The sequence below is a fragment of the Oryza brachyantha genome, chromosome 11 (genome assembly GCF_000231095.2).
Source record: "Oryza brachyantha chromosome 11, ObraRS2, whole genome shotgun sequence".
Classification (NCBI taxonomy): Eukaryota; Viridiplantae; Streptophyta; class Magnoliopsida; order Poales; family Poaceae; genus Oryza; species Oryza brachyantha.
The window spans coordinates 8,021,390-8,039,548 of record NC_023173.2 but is presented as its reverse complement, the minus strand read 5'-3'; positions in this window follow the sequence as shown (position 1 = coordinate 8,039,548).

The following is an 18,159-nucleotide window of genomic DNA, read 5'->3' as shown; positions in this document are numbered from 1 at the left end:
CTTGGTTTACACTTCGTGCTCGAACACAACTTCGGTTGCGAAACTTCCTAGCATGATCGGTACCCTTGGATTCATTCCATCATCAACTTCACCAGTCATACAAAGTCAACCAAGATTCGACTATTAACTTCGAGATAACTACACAAATCGTGTATCCACTTGGTTTACACATCGTGCTCGAGCACAAGTCCGGTTGCGAAACTCTAGAGCATGAAGGGTACGGTTGGATTTATTCCATCTTCAACTTCACCATTCATACAAAGTCAACCAAGATTCGACTATTAACTTCGAGATAACTACATAAATTGTGTATCCACTTGGTTCACAGTTCGTGCTCGAACACAACTTCGTTTGCGAAACTCCCTTGCATGAAGCGTACACTTGGATTCGTTCCATCGTCAACTTCACAATTCATACAAGGTCAACCAAGATTCGACTATTAACTTCGAGATAACTTCATAAATGATGTATCCACTCGGTTTACACATCGTGCTCGAACACAACTTCGGTTGCGAAACTTCCTAGCATGATCGGTATCCTTGGATTCATTCCATCATCAACTTCACCATTCATACAAAGTCAACGAAGATTCGACTATTAACTTCGAGATAACTACACAAATTGTGTATCCACTTGGTTCACAGTTCGTGCTCGAACACAACTTCGGTTGCGAAACTCCAGATCATGAAGGGTACGGTTGGATTCATTCCATCGTCAACTTTACCATTCATACAAAGTCAACCAAGATTCTACTATTAACTTCGAGATAACTGCATAAATTGTGTATCCACCTGGTTTACACTTCGTTCTCGAACACAACTCCGGTTGCGAAACTGTAGAGCATGAATGGTACGGTTGGATTCATTCCGTCTTCAACTTCACCATTCATACAAAGTCAACCAAGATTCGACTATTAACTTCGAGATAACTTCATAAATGATGTATCCACTTGGTTTACACTTCGTGCTCGAACACAACTTCGGTTGCGAAACTTCCTAGCATGATCGGTATCCATGGATTCATTCCATCATCAACTTCACCATTCATACAAAGTCAACGAAGATTCGACTATTAACTTCGAGATAACTACACAAATCGTGTATCCACTTGGTTTACACTTCGTGCTCGAACACAACTCCGGTTGCAAAACTCCTGATCATGAAGGGTACGGTTGGATTCATTCCATCTTCAACTTTACCATTCATACAAAGTCAACCAAGATTCGACTATTAACTTCGAGATAACTGCATAAATTGTGTATCCACCTGGTTTACACTTCGTGCTCGAACACAACTTCGGTTGCGAAACTTTCTAGCATTGTCGGTACCCTTGGATTCATTCCATCATGAACTTCACCATTGACACAAAGTCAACGAAGATTCAACTTTTAACTTCGAGATAACTACACAAATCATGTATCCATTTGGTTTACACTTCGTGGTCGAACACAACTCCGGTTGCAAAACACCAGAGCATGAAGGGTACGATTGGATTCATTCCATCTTCAACTTCACCATTCATACAACGTCAACCAAGATTTGACTATTAACTTCGAGATAACTTCATAAATTGTGTATCCACTTGGTTCACAGTTCGTGCTCGAACACAACTTCGGTTGCGAAACTCCCTTGCATGAAGCGTACACATGGATTCATTTCATCGTCAACTTCACAATTCATACAAAGTCAACCAAGATTCGACTATTAACTTCGAGATAACTTCATAAATGATGTATCCACTTGGTGAACACTTCGTGCTCGAACATAACTTCGGTTGCGAAACTTCCTAGCACGATCGGTACACAAAAAGACAATGTTGATTACATAACCATCGTTCTTAGAAACAACTGAAAATTACACTTATTCTAGCGGAAATGCAGCGGAAAGGAAACAAAGGTAGACTAGCTCCAGCGGGTACGGCTCCAGTCCACAGGCAACACTTCGACAGTGGAACAGCTCACTCCTGAGAGGCACCTCCATCGGACTCTGCTTCTAGCTCTGGGTTGGGAATGTTAAGCAAGGCTGAGTACAAACCACCGTACTCAACAAGTAACACGGACAAGGGGAAGAATAAATGATGCAACGGGATTTACAAGGACAGGCTAGGGTTAGTTGCAATAAAGCAGCAGTTTAAATAAATAACAGAGCTTAAAGAATAAAGGTAATTAAGAACAGTAAAGCATAAATAAAATAAGCAGTTGTAAAGTACCACAACACTGTCCAACGTTACACCACGTTGCAACAGGCCCAACCACTACTCAACGTTACACCACATTGCAGTAGTCCCGAGAGATAACCAATTTACTCAAGTTATTAGGGTTCACTAATCACAGTGAAGCTGGGAGTTCGCCCTTAACCGTGGGCACGGCTATTCGAATAGTTTATACTCTGATCAGAGGTTTACTACTGTACCCACAAGACACGACTCCACTACACTTGAACGTGCGCCGACATACCACCACGGCATACCGGAAAGGAGACCGTGATAGGACCCGTTACACAACCCTCCCTATTTAATCGCACCACACTTCAGGTTTCACCCCCTCCTTTACACCAAGTCGGGCAGTCCCCTCTTGTGCCTTGGTAGATCCGGAAGCAGGAGAAGCTTTCGTTACACCACGATTGCCCGTCCATACTCCATCACGCCTACCCTTGCCTGGGTACGTCAAATAGTTCGAAGTCATGCTCCAAATCCCACCTTACCCATTTCGGCATGTGGTTAGCACTTATTTACTTCCAGGGTTTCCCGTGAACCGGTCCTTAATCGCCGTGGGTGCGACTCTCAAAACCATGCACCCACAGCCCACCATTATCAATATTTTAGTTGACATTAACCCGAACCGGGTAGTGAATCACTATCTCAGCTATTCAGAACTAAGCATAATTAAATGTGATCCCATGAGCTATTTGTTCTAAGCCTGGCTAAGCATTAACCTAGGCCTGACTCTAATCAAGTTACCCCTGGTCCAGCAATGAATAAAGTTGGATAAATGATGGCATAATAATAAGGTTTACCCGAAAATAGCATAAAGTAAGTACTTTAATTAAAACAATGCATATTTGAAATAAATAAGCGAGGAATTTGCAATAATGGGTTTAATATGTTCAAGGATGAGTGTCACTTGCCTTGCTCTGGCCCTTGGGGAACTTCGGCGACGATCTCGAAGTAAACCGGCTCTTCGGCGGGGTCCGAATCTAAGCGACAAAGCACAAAAATAAATAAAAAAGGCACAAACTCTACTGAAACAGCAAAAGAAACTATTTTTAATGGATTCTTGATAAATTTATGAATTTAATGAAATTTGAATGGACCTAAACGGAGACTAGATGAATTACTTATGAATTTTAGAAGTTTTCTGGGTTTTTTAGCTAAACAGAAAAGTCCTAAATCAATTATTGCGCAATTAATGGGGCTGCTGACGTCAGCGAGGAGAGAGGGAACTGACGGCTGATAGGTGGGGACCACCTGTCGGTGAGAGAAGGGGAGAGGGAGAGACTGACACGCGGGCCCGGGCAGGAGAGAGAGAGGAGGCGGGCGCGGGGACGACTGACGGGTGGGACCCACTCGTCAGCGAGAGAGGAACAAAGAGGAGGTGACAGAACGCGTGGTCGGGCGGACGGCGGCGACCGGTGGGAGCGGCGGGCGACGCGGCGGCGGCGACGCACGGCGACGGCGGCGCGACGGCGACGGCGCGACGGCGACGACGGCCGGGGCGGCGACGCACGGGCGCAACCCGGCAGAACAGCGGCGACGGCGACTGGCGAGCGGCGACGGCGCGGCACACGCGGGCGCAAGCAACGGCGGCCAGACGTCGGCGACGCGGAGGCGACGACGACCACGGCGGCCGGCGGGAGCGGCGAGCTTCGGTCTCGTCCGGCGACGGCGCGCGACTCGGCGGCGGTCGGCCAGAAAGGGGGAGAAAGAGGGGAGGAGGGTGCGGGTGCTCACCGGCGGCGGCGAGGACGCGGGCGGGTCGGCGAGACCGAGGCGGAGGTGGTGACGCGGGCGGGTGAGAGAGATCGGTGGTGGCGGCGGAGATCGATTGGCGGCGGTGAGGCGACCGGGCGCGACGGCGACGACGCGACGGAGGAATGCGCGGCGCGCGGGACGCTCACCGGCGACGACGAGGACGGCGACTGGTCGGCGACAGCGGCGCGGAGGTGATAACGCGGCTGGACAGCGGCGAAGGCGTCCGACGGCGAAAATTGCACGACGGCGGCGAGAGGCAGCAGCGCGGCGGCGACACGAGCGACGGTGGAAAGTGGGCGACGGCGCGGTGGCGATGGGGATTTATAGGGGGGGCGGCACCGGCTAGGGCGGGCGGAGGTTGGAGACCGAGTCGGCGACGACGCGGTCTCGGCGGCGGCCGTTGCGGCGCAGCGGCGGACTCGGAATCGGCCGGCGCGGGCGCGGCGCGGGCTGGCGGAGCTCGGTCGCGGACAGGTGGGCCCCACCTGTCAGTGGCGCGAGAGAGAGGAGGGAGGCGGCGTGGACTCGCGGCGCGGGCGAGCGGGCGACGTGGAGGTTGGGCCGAGCGGCGGCCCGGGCGGGGCGCGCGCTGGCGGGCGGAGGGGGCCGGCTCGGCTGGGCCGGCCGAGGAGGAGGCCGCGGGCTGGCTCGGCTGGGCCGGCCCGGGAAGGAAAAGAAAAAGAAAAACAAAAGGAAAAAAGAAAGAGGGATGAAAATTGGACTTCGGCGCAATTTGAGATGGAAGGGAAAAAGAAAAGAAAAAGGAGGGAAAAAGGAAAACCCCACTTTTGCCGAGTTTTAAATTAATTTGTTTGGCCAAATTTTATACTTCTGCAATTTGAATTTAAATCCAGTTAGTCGATTTGCGAGCCTCGATTTAATGGAATTAGGTTCTTTTAGAGGGATTCTTCCGTAGTTAATTAAGCCAATTGTTATTTACGAATTCCTTTTTACGATTTAAGGCTTAGGACAAAACTCGGGTGTGACAATCCACTTGGTTTCCACTTCGTGCTCGAACACAACTCTGGTTGCGAAACTCCAAATCATGAAGGGTACGGTTGGATTCATTCCTTCTTCAACTTTACCATTCATACAAAGTCAACCAAGATTCGACTATTAACTTCGAGATAACTTCACAAATTGTGTATCCACTTGGTTTACACTTCGTGCTTGAACACAACTTCGGTTGCGAAACTTACAAGCATGATCGGTACCCTTGGATTCATTCCATCATCAACTTCACCATTCATACAAAGTCAACCAAGATTCGACTATTAACTTCGAGATAACTACACAAATCGTGTATCCACTTGGTTTACACTTCGTGCTCGAACACAACTCCGGTTGCGAAACTCTAGAGCATGAATGGTACGGTTGGATTCATTCCGTCTTCAACTTCACCATTCATACAAAGTCAACCATGATTCGATTATTAACTTCGAGATAATTTCATAAATTGTGTATCCACTTGGTTACACTTCGTGCTCGAACACAACTTCGTTTGCGAAACTCCTGAGCATGAACGGTACATTGGATTCATTCCATCATCAACTTCACCATTCATACAAAGTCAACCAAGATTCGACTATTAACTTCGAGATAACTACACAAACCGTGTATCCACTTGGTTTACACTTCGTGCTCGAACACAACTCCGGTTGCGAAACTCTAGAGCATGAAGGGTACGGTTGGATTCATTCCGTCTTCAACTTCACCATTCATACAAAGTCAACCAAGATTCGACTATTAACTTCGAGATAACATCATAAATTGTGTATCCACTTGGTTTACACTTCGTGCTCGAACACAAGTTCGGTTGCAAAACTTCCTAGCATGATCGGTACCCTTGGATTCAGTCCATCATCAAATTCATCATTCATACAAAGTCAACGAAGATTCGACTATTAACTTCGAGATAACTAGGCAAGTCGTGTATCCACTTGGTTTACACTTCGTGCTCGAACACAACTCCGGTTGCGAAACTCTAGAGCATGAAGGGTACGGTTGGATTCATTCCGTCTTCAACTTCACCATTCATACAAAGTCAACCAAGATTCGATTATTAACTTCGAGATAACATCATAAATTGTGTATCCACTTGGTTTACACTTCGTGCTCGAACACAAGTTCGGTTGCGAAACTTCCTAGCATGATCGGTACCCTTGGATTCAGTCCATCATCAAATTCACCATTCATACAAAGTCAACGAAGATTCGACTATTAACTTCGAGATAACTAGGCAAGTCGTGTATCCACTTGGTTTACACTTCGTGCTCGAACATAACTCCGATTGCGAAACTCGAGAGCATGAAGGGTACGGTTGGATTCCTGCCATCTTCAACTTCACCATTCATACAAAGACAACCAAGATTCGACTATTAACTTCGAGATAACTACACAAATCGTGTATCCACTTGGCTTACACTTCATGCTCGAACACAACTCCGGTTGCGAAAATCCAAATCGTGAAGGGTACGGTTGGATTCATTCCTTCTTCAACTTTACCATTCATACAAAGTCAACCAAGATTCGACAATTAACTTCGAGATAACATCATAAATTGTGTATCCACTTGGTTTACACTTCGTGCTCGAACACAACTTCGGTTGCGAAACTTCCAAGCATGATCGGTACCCTTGGCTTCATTCCATCATCAACTTCACCATTCATACAAAGTCAACCAAGATTCGACTATTAACTTCGAGATAACTACACAAATCGTGTATCCACTTGGTTTACACTTCGTGCTCGAACACAACTCCGGTTGCGAAACTCTATAGCATGAATGGTACGGTTGGATTCATTCCGTCTTCAACTTCACCATTCATACAAAGTCAACCATGATACGATTATTAACTTCAAGATAATTTCATAAATTGTGTATCCACTTGGTTACACTTCGTGCTCGAACACAACTTCGTTTGCGAAACTCCTGAGCATGAACGGTACATTGGATTCATTCCATCATCAACTTCACCATTCATACAAAGTCAACCAAGATTCGACTATTAACTTCGAGATAACTACACAAATCGTGTATCCACTTGGTTTACACTTCGCGCTAGAACACAACTCATGTTGCGAAACTCCCTAGCATGAAGGATACACTTGGATTCATTCGATCGTCAACTTCACCATTCATACAAAGTCAACCAAGATTCGACTATTAACTTCGAGATAACTTTATAAATGATGTATCCACTTGGTTTACACTTCATGCTCGAACACAACTGCGGTTGCGAAACTTCCTAGCATGATGGGTACACTTGGATTCATTCCATCATCAACTTCACCATTCATACAAAGTCAACCAAGATTCGACTATTAACTTCGAGATAACTACACAAATCGTGTATCCACTTGGTTTACACTTCGTGCTCGAACACAACTCCGGTTGCGAAACTCCAGAGCATGAAGGGTACGATTGGATTCATTCCATCTTCAACTTCACCATTCATACAAAGTCAACCAAGATTCGATTATTAACTTCGAGATAACTTCATAAATTGTGTACCCACTTGGTTTACATTTCGTGCTCGAACACAACCTCGTTTGCGAAACTTCCTAGCATGATGGGTACACTTGGATTCATTCTGTCACACCCGGAGTTTTGTCCTAAGCCTTAAATCGTAAAAAGAAATCCGTAAATAACAATTGGCTTAATTAACTCAGGAAGAATCCCTCTAAAAGAACATAATTTAATTAAATTCAGGCTCGCAAATCGACTAACTAGATTTAAATTCAAATTGGAGAAGTATAAAATTTGACCAAACAAATTAATTTAAAACTCGGCAAAAGTGGGGTTTTCCTTTTCCCTCCTTTTTCCTTTCTTTTTCCCTTCCTTCTCAAATTCGGCCGAAGTCCAATTTTCCTCCCTCCTTTTTCTTTTTCTTTTTCTCTTTTCTTTTCTTCCTTCCCGGGCCGGCCCAGCCGAGCCGGCCCATTTTCCCTCGGCCGGCCCAGCCGACCGGCCTCCTTCGCCCGCGCGCGCTCCTCCCTCGCCTGGGACGCCGCTCGGCCCAGCTCGTCGCGCCGGGCTCGCCCGCGAGTCCGCGCCGCCTCCCTCCCGCCTCGTGCCACTGACAGGTGGGCCCACCTGTCAGCGACCGCCTCCCGCGCTCGCGCCGCGCCGCGCCACACCGAGTCCGAGTCCGCGCCGCGCCACACCGAGTCCGAGTCCGCGCCGCCGCCGCAACCGCCGCCGCCGTAACGGCCGCCACCGAGACCGCGTCGTACCCGACTCGGTCTCCGACCTCCGCCCGCCCTAGCCGACGCCGCCGCCCTTTAAATCCCTAGCCGCCGCGTGCCGTCGCCCACTTTCCCTCTTTGCTCGAGTCGCCGCCGTGCTGTCGCCCTTCGCCGCCACCGTTCAATCTCGCCGCCAGCCGCTGGTCGTCGCCGTCCAGCTGCGTCACCGCCTCCACACCGCCGTCGCCGTAGCAGTGCCACCCCCGTCGTCACCGGTGGACATCCCCAGCACTGCGCGCTCCCTCTCCGCCCGGTCGCCGCAGCGCCTCGTCGCCTCGCCGTCGTTCGCCGATCTTCGTCGCCACCGCCGTTCTCCCGCTCCTACCCGCGTCGCCACCTCCGCCTCGATCTCGCTGACCCGCCCGTGCATTCGCCGCCGCCGGTGAGCGTCTCCATCCTCCTCCCCTCTCTCTCCCCCTTCCCGGCCGACCGTCGCCGGACGGGTGCGAGGCTCGTCGCCGCTGCCGCCTGCTGCGGTCATCGTCGCCTTCGCGATGCCGTCGTCAAGCCACCGCCACCGCGCTCGTGCGTGCCCGCGCCCGCCGCTCGCTCGCCGTCGTCGCGCCAGCCCGCTGCCACCGCCTTGCTCGGTTGCGCCGAGTGTGCCGCCGTCTCGGTTGTCCACCGCGCGTCGTCGCCGGTCGCCGGTCGTCGCCGTCGCGCCGTCGTCGCCGTCGCGCCGTCGTCGCTGTGCCGTGCGCCACCGCCGTGCGCCGCCGCCGCGTCGCCCGCAGCTCCCGTCGCCGGCCGCGCTCTCTGTTCCCCTCTCACCGACTGACGGGGCCCACCCGTCAGCCGCCACCGCACCCTCCTCCCTCTCTCATCCCGTGGGACCCGCGTGTCAGTCTCTCCCTCCCCTTCTCCCTCACCGACAGGTGGTCCCCACCTGTCAGCCGTCAGCCTCCTCTCTCCTCACTGACGTCAGCAACCCCATTAATTGCGCAATAATTGATTTAGGACTTTTCTGTTTAGCTAAAAAACCCAGAAAACTTCTAAAATTCATAAGTAATTCATCTAGTCTCCGTTTAGGTCCATTCAAATTTCATTAAATTCATAAAATTGTCAAGAATCCATTAAAAATAGTTTCTTTTGCTGTTTCAGTAGAGTTTGTGCCTGTTTTATTTATTTTTGTGCTTTGTCGCTTAGATTCGGACCCCGCCGAAGAGCCGGTTTACTTTGAGATCGTTGCCGAAGTTCCCCAGGGGCCAGAGCAAGGCAAGTGACACTCATCTTTGATCATATTGAACCCATTATTGCAAATTCCCCGCTTTATTAATTCAAGTATGCATTGTTTTAATTAAAGTATTTACTGTATGTTATTTTTCGGGTTAACCTTATTATCATGCCGTTGTTTATCCAACTTTATGCATTGCTAAACCAGGGGTAACTTGATTAGAGTTAGGCCTAGGTTAATGCTTAGTCGTGCTTAGAACAAGTAGCTCATGGGATCACATTTAATCATGCTTAGTTCTGAATAGCTGAGGTAATGATTCATTACCTGGTTCGGGCTAATGTCAACTAAAATATTGATAATGGTGGGCTGTGGGTGCATGGTTTTGAGAGTCGCACCCATGGCAATTAAGGACCGGTTCACGGGAAACCCTGGAAGTAATTAAGTGCTAACCACATGCCGAAATGGGCAAGGTGGGATTTGGAGCATGACTTCGAACTATTTGACGTACCGAGGCAAGGGTAGGCGTGATGGAGTATGGACGGGCAATCGTGGTGTAACGAAAGCCTCTGCTGCTTCCGGATCTACCAGCTTCACGGTGATTAGTGAACCTTTAATAACTTGAGTAATTGGTTTTTCACTCGGGACTACTGCAACGTGGTGTAACGTTGAGTAGCGGTTGGGCCTGTTGCAACGTGGTGTAACGTTGGATAGTGTTGTGGTACTTTACAACTGTTATTTACTTATGCTTTACTGTATTCAATTGCCTGTGTTCTTTTTAATCTCTGTTATTTGTTTAACTGCTGCTTTATTGCAACTAACCTTAAGCATGTCCTTGTTAATCCCTATGCATCATTTATTTCCCCCTTGTCCGTGTTACTTGTTGAGTACGGTGGTTTGTACTCAGCCTTGCTTAACTTTCCCCACCAGAGCTAGAAGTTGAGTCCGATGGAGGTGCCTCTCAGGAGTGAGCTGATTCGCCGTCGAAGCTTTGCCTGTGGACTGGAGCCGTACCCGCTGGAGCTAGTCTACCTTTTTCTTTCCGCTGCATTTTCGCTAGAATAAGTGTAATTTTTAGTTGTTTCTAAGAATGATGGTTATGTAATCAGCATTGTCTTTTTGTGTACCCAGGCTGGTCCTGGACAGGGATTTAATACACAATTAAGTTCAGAAATTCGTGTGAGGAATTTCTGGGCGTGACAAGTTGGTATCAGAGCCACCTTTGACCGTAGGATCAGCCCAATGGAAACCCTAAGAGCCCTCTGCTTTTCAAGTTTGTGCATCGTTTGCGAAAGTTAGAGTGTTTTGAAAATGGGTTAGTGCTTTTGAAAAGCGTGAGTCATTTAAAAAGATAAAACCCCTTTGGTTGAAAAGCGTGAGTAAATCGATTTACGGGTAAAACTTTATTTACTTTCTTTCTTTTATGATTTATTTATCTTGAAATAAAATTTTACATCTATTGATTCCAAATCCTTGTGTTCTTTAGATGGCTGACCACCCCTTGTATCATCGTGGAAACGAAATGGCTGGATTCGTGGCAGAGTTGGCAAGAGTCTCGTTCACGGCAGGATACCCCTATGAGCCCGAGTACACCACGATCCACCCTCTTGAAGGCAAGTTTCCTCACCGAGTGAGATTGGAGCTACATGGAATCCCCGGTTTCCTCCCTAACTTGGAAGCAGAAGGAGCCAGAGGCTCGCATGAGCATGCTTGCCAGGAAGCTACTTACAGTCTGATGACAACGCTCAGGGCCACGCACGACCTGACGTTTCGGCATTCGGCTTACCGGTATCACCCTGGTCGTGGACCCATATCCATGGTTAGTAGGTTTCGGTCTGCCCGAAGTGAGCAAGACCCTACCTTCGGTAGGATGTGCACGGTGCTGCAGGGCCTCGACCAGATGCATCACGATCTCCACGAAGCGTCCAAGGCCTTGAACGACGCCAAGCTTACCCAGATCGTCCGTCTGCAGGATGAGATCGATCGGTTGAAGAAGGAGAACACCAGGCTCAAAGGACTCCCAGAGCCCGGTGGTGCAAGGCTTCGCACTACGCCAAGGAAGCGAACCCGTGGGCCGCCAAGAGTTCAGTCCTACCCCGGTGCCCCGGATGAACCAAGACCCCTGATGCAGATGGTGCCAACCTCTCCGACCCCAGTGCCCGAGGAAGGTGTGTCCCCGTTCAACGCAGCAAGGAACCGCAACAGGATCGTCACAGTCTCTAGCAGCAGCGAGTCCGCTTCTGGTGAAGATGAAGATGGTCTCCCCAGCAACTCTAGGAGCCGCTCTGAAGACGAGGAAGAAGATCCGTCTCCTGTCGTCGATCGTCGCTCTCCCTCCGTGCCCTAGACGTCGCCTTTAGCTTCGTTCTTAGTCGTTGTTGTCCTAGTTTTGGTGTGTTAGGTTTGCTTCACTTGGGGCTAGTGGTGAACCATAGCAGTAGTGGGGTTATGGTTGTACCGCCAGGAGTTGTGTGGTTTTTAAGTGTGTTTCTTAAGCAAGACAATTACAGTTCACTAATTAAATAAAGCCCCTGTTTGCTCAGCCGTTTCTTTTTCTTCTTTCTCTTTCTGTTCCTCCCGCTCCTGCAGATGGTGAACACCCGCCACGGCAACCGTGACACCGACCAGTCCAGCACCGGAGGACCGCCCCCACCGCCTCCACCGGAGAACCCGTCGCTCGCCCAGATTCTTGCTAGCCAGACGCAGATGCTCTCTTGGATGATGCAGCAGATGCAACAACAGCAGCAGCAACACCAACAAGTGCTACAGCAGCTTCTAAACCAGAATCAGAACAACCAGCAACAGCATGGACCACCCCCAGTGCAGTCCAAGTTGCTAGAGTTTCTTCGTGTTCGTCCCCCGACCTTTTCAAGCACTACCAACCCCATGGAGGCAAGTGACTGGCTCCATGCTATCGAGAAGATGCTCAACCTACTGCAGTGCACTGACCAAGAGAAAGTCTCTTTCACTGCACATCAACTGATGGGTCCCGCCTCTGCTTGGTGGGATAATTTCCTGGTTACCCGCACTGCTACCACGGAAGTGACTTGGGCGGAATTCTGTCTTATCTTCCGCAAGGCCCATATCCCTGACGGGATAGTCACACAGAAGAAGCGTGAGTTCCGCGCTCTCCAGCAAGGTACCAAGACAGTGACAGAGTACCTTCATGAGTTCAATCGCCTAGCGTGATATGCTCCCGAGGATGTCCACACTGACGCCGAAAGACAAGAAAAATTCCTCGGAGGTTTGGATGATGAGCTGAAGAAGCAATTGCTTTCTGGCAACTATGCTGACTTTGAGAAACTAGTGGATAAGGCCATCCGTCAAGAGGACCAGCACCTCCAGATGGATAGGAAGAGGAAGGCTTCCCAGTTCAGGTCTAACCAGCTGCCTCCTCAGAAGCCCCGGTTCCACACCGGCCCCCATCCTTCGAATCAGCAAAACGGGCAATCAACCTTTATTGTCCGCCAACACCGTCCCTACAACCCGAACAACTTCTCCAGTGGCTCGTCCCAGCGTGCTCCACCTCAACGTGCTCTTCCAGCACCAGCTCCCCGTCAACAGAACGCTCCTCCACCAACAGCTCAACCTCCTCCAGCCAGGAACGATGCAGGTGCAAAGCCTGGAGTGTGCTACAACTATGGCGACCCAGGTCACTTTGCCGACAAGTGATCGAAGCCGAAGCGTAGCAGGCAGAGATTTGTGCAGGCTCGTGTGAATCATGTCACCGCCGAAGAAGCACAGGCTACGCCAGAAGTAATACTGGGTACGTTTCCTGTCAACTCCGTACCTGCTACAGTACTTTTTGATTCTGGTGCTACACACTCTTTTATTTCAAGAAAGTTTGTGGGATTGCTTGGGTTAAGAAGGGAAGAGTTAAGAAACCCGATGCGGGTTAGTACTCCAGGGCATAGTATGTTTTCGGACCTTTATAGCCCTGATGTGTCCATACAAATCCAAGGGACATCCTTTCTAGCCAATCTCATCCTTCTCGAATCTAAAGACCTAGATGTCATTTTGGGAATGGACTGGCTTACCAAGCATCAAGGAGTGATTGATTGTGCCAAGCGTACAGTCACCTTGACCAGTGAAGATGGTGAAGTAGTGACTTATCAGTCACCGGAGTCAGTAGCGATCAGTACTTGTTTGAATCAAATGGAAACCGAAGGGCAACCCTCGGAAACAGTCAAAGATCCGAAGAAGTTGGAAGACATACCAGTGGTTTGTGAGTATCCGGAGGTGTTTCCAGATGATCTCACAACAATGCCGCCAGAAAGAGAGATCGAGTTCCGTATCGATTTGGTACCAGGGACTGCACCGATCTATAAGAGACCCTACAGGATGGCAGCTAATGAGATGGCAGAAGTGAAGAAGCAAGTGGATGAACAGCTTTAGAAAGGTTACATCCGACCGAGTACCTCGCCTTGGGGTGCCCCGGTTATCTTTGTTGAGAAGAAGGACAAAACTAAGAGAATGTGTGTGGACTATCGTGCTTTGAACGATGTTACCATCAAGAATAAGTACCCTCTGCCAAGGATTGATGATCTGTTTGATCAGTTGAAGGGACCAAAGTTTTCTCCAAGATCGATTTGAGATCAGGGTTTCACCAGTTGAGAATTCGGGAAGAAGATATTCCCAAGACGGCATTCACAACTCGCTATGGCTTGTATGAATGTACGGTAATGTCGTTTGGACTTACTAATGCCCCGGCATTTTTCATGAATCTCATGAATAAGGTGTTCATGGAATACCTGGATAAGTTTGTGGTTGTCTTCATCGATGACATTCTTATCTACTCCAAGTCAGAAGAAGAGCACGAGCAACATTTGCGGATTGTGCTAGAGAAGCTAAGAGAACACCAGTTGTATGCCAAGTTCAGCAAGTGTGATTTCTGGCTGCGTGAAGTGAAGTTCCTTGGCCATGTGATCAGTGCGCAAGGTGTAGCAGTGGACCCTAGTAAAGTGGAGTCAGTGACAAAGTGGACCCCCCCTAAGACGGTTTCCCAAATCAGGAGTTTCTTAGGACTTGCGGGCTATTACCGTCGGTTCATTGAGAATTTTTCAAAGATAGCCAAGCCTATGACACAGTTGTTGAAAAAGGAAGAGAAGTTCAAGTGGTCAAGTGAGTGCAATAAGAGTTTTGAAGAGCTCAAGCAAAGGTTGGTTTCAGCACCCGTGTTGATTTTGCTAGATCAAATGAAAGACTTCCAGGTTTACTGTGATGCATCCAGGTCAGGACTTGAATGTGTGCTAATGCAAGAAGGAAAGGTGGTTGCTTACGCCTCTCGTCAGTTGAGACCACATGAGGGTAACTACCCGACTCATGAACGGTACATTGGATTCATTCCATTATCAACTTCACCATTCATACAAAGTCAACCAAGATTCGACTATTAACTTCGAGATAACTACACAAATCGTGTATCCACTTGGTTTACACTTCGTGCTAGAACACAACTCCTGTTGCGAAACTCCCTAGCATGAAGCATACACTTGTATTCATTCGATCGTCAACTTCACCATTCATACAAAGTCAACCAAGATTCGACTATTAACTTCGACATAAGTTCATAAATGATGTATCCACTTGGTTTACACTTCGTGGTCGAACACAACTGCAGTTGCGAAACTTCCAAGCATGATGGGTACACTTGGATTCATTCCATCATCAACTTCACCATTCATACAAAGTCAACCAAGATTCGACTATTAACTTCGAGATAACTACACAAATCGTGTATCCACTTGGTTTACACTTCGTGCTCGAACGCAACTCCGGTTGCGAAACTCCAGAGCATGAAGGTTACGGTTGGATTCATTCCATCTTCAACTTCACCATTCATACAAAGTAAACCAAGATTCAACTATTATCTTCGAGATAACTACACAAATCGTGTATCCACTTGGTTTACACTTCGTGCTCGAACGCAACTCCGGTTGCGAAACTCCAGAGCATGAAGGGTACGGTTGGATTCATTCCATCTTCAACATCACCATTCATACAAAGTCAACCAAGATTCGACTATTAACTTCGAGATAACTACACAAATCGTCTATCCACTTGGTTTACACTTCGTGCTCGAACACAACTCCGGTTGCGAAACTCCAGAGCATGAAGGGCACGGTTGGATTCATTCCATCTTCAACTTCACCAATCATACAAAGTCAACCAAGATTCGACTATTAACTTCGAGATAACTACACAAATCATGTATCCACTTGGTTTACACTTCGTGCTCGAAAACAACTCCGGTTGCGAAACTCCAAATCATGAAGGGTACGGTTGGATTCATTCCTTCTTCAACTTTACCATTCATACAAAGTCAACCAAGATTCGACAATTAAGTTCGAGATAACTTCATATATTGTGTATCCACTTGGTTTACACTTCGTGCTCGAACACAACTTCGGTTGCGAAACTTCCAAGCATGATGGGTACACTTGGATTCATTCCATCATCAACTTCACCATTCATACAAAGTCAACCAAGATTCGACTATTAACTTCGAGATAACTACACAAATCGTGTATCCACTTGGTTTACACTTCGTGCTCTGCAACTCCGGTTGCGAAACTCCAGAGCATGAAGGGTACGTTGGATTCATTCCATATTCAACTTCACCAATCATAGAAAGTCAACCAAGATTCGACTATTAACTTCGAGATAACTACACAAATCGTGTATCCACTTGGTTTACACTTCGTGCTCGAACGCAACTCCGGTTGCGAAACTCCAGAGCATGAAGGGTACGGTTGGATTCATTCCATCTTCAACATCACCATTCATACAAAGTCAACCAAGATTCGACTATTAACTTCGAGATAACTACACAAATCGTCTATCCACTTGGTTTACACTTCGTGCTCGAACACAACTCCGGTTGCGAAACTCCAGAGCATGAAGGGCACGGTTGGATTCATTCCATCTTCAACTTCACCAATCATACAAAGTCAACCAAGATTCGACTATTAACTTTGAGATAACTACACAAATCGTGTATCCACTTGGTTTACACTTCGTGCTCGAAAACAACTCCGGTTGCGAAACTCCAAATCATGAAGGGTACGGTTGGATTCATTCCTTCTTCAACTTTACCATTCATACAAAGTCAAACAAGATTCGACAATTAAGTTCGAGATAACTTCATATATTGTGTATCCACTTGGTTTACACTTCGTGCTCGAACACAACTTCGGTTGCGAAACTTCCAAGCATGATGGGTACACTTGGATTCATTCCATCATCAACATCACCATTCATACAAAGTCAACCAAGATTCGACTATTAACTTCGAGATAACTACACAAATCGTGTATCCACTTGGTTTACACTTCGTGCTCGAACACAACTCCGGTTGTGAATCTCCAAAGCATGAAGGGTACGGTTGGATTCAATCCATCTTCAACTTCACCATTCATACAAAGTCAACCAAGATTCGATTATTAACTTCAAGATAACATCATAAATTGTGTATCCACTTGGTTTACACTTCGTACTCGAACACAACTTCATTTGTGAAACTCCCGAGCATGAACGGTACATTGGATTCATTCCATTATCAACTTCACCATTCATACAAAGTCAACCAAGATTCGACTATTAACTTCGAGATAACTACACAAATCGTGTATCCACTTGGTTTACACTTCGTGCTAGAACACAACTCCTGTTGCGAAACTCCCTAGCATGAAGCATACACTTGTATTCATTCGATTGTCAACTTCACCATTAATACAAAGTCAACCAAGATTCGAATATTAACTTCGACATAACTTCATAAATGATGTATCCACTTGGTTTACACTTCGTGCTCGAACACAACTGCAGTTGCGAAACTTCCAAGCATGATGGGTACACTTGGATTCATTCCATCATCAACTTCACCATTCATACAAAGTCAACCAAGATTCGACTATTATCTTCGAGATAACTACACAAATCGTGTATCCACTTGGTTTAGACTTCGTGCTCGAACGCAACTCCGGTTACGAAACTCCAGAGCATGAAGGGTACGGTTGGATTCATACCATCTTCAACTTCACCATTCATACAAAGTCAACCAAGATTCGACTATTAACTTCGAGATAACTACACAAATCGTCCATCCACTTGGTTTACACTTCGTGCTCGAACACAACTCCGGTTGCGAAACTCCAGAGCATGAAGGGCACGGTTGGATTCATTCCATCTTCAACTTCACCAATCATACAAAGTCAACCAAGATTCGACTATTAACTTCGAGATAACTACACAAATCGTGTATCCACTTGGTTTACACCTCGTGCTCGAAAACAACTCCTATTGCGAAACTCCAAATCATGAAGGGTACGGTTGGATTCACTCCTTCTTCAACTTTACCATTCATACAAAGTCAACCAAGATTCGACAATTAAGTTCGAGATAACTTCATATATTGTGTATCCACTTGGTTTACACTTCGTGCTCGAACACAACTTCGGTTGCGAAACTTCCAAGCATGATGGGTACACTTGGATTCATTCCATCATCAACTTCACCATTCATACAAAGTCAACCAAGATTCGACTATTAACTTCGAGATAACTACACAAATCGTGTATCCACTTGGTTTACACTTCGTGCTCGAACACAACTCTGGTTGTGAATCTCCAAAGCATGAAGGGTATGGTTGGATTCAATCCATCTTCAACTTCACCATTCATACAAAGTCAACCAATATTCGACTATTAACTTCGAGATAACTTCATAAATTGTGTATCCGCATGGTTCGTAGTTCGTGCTCGAACACAACT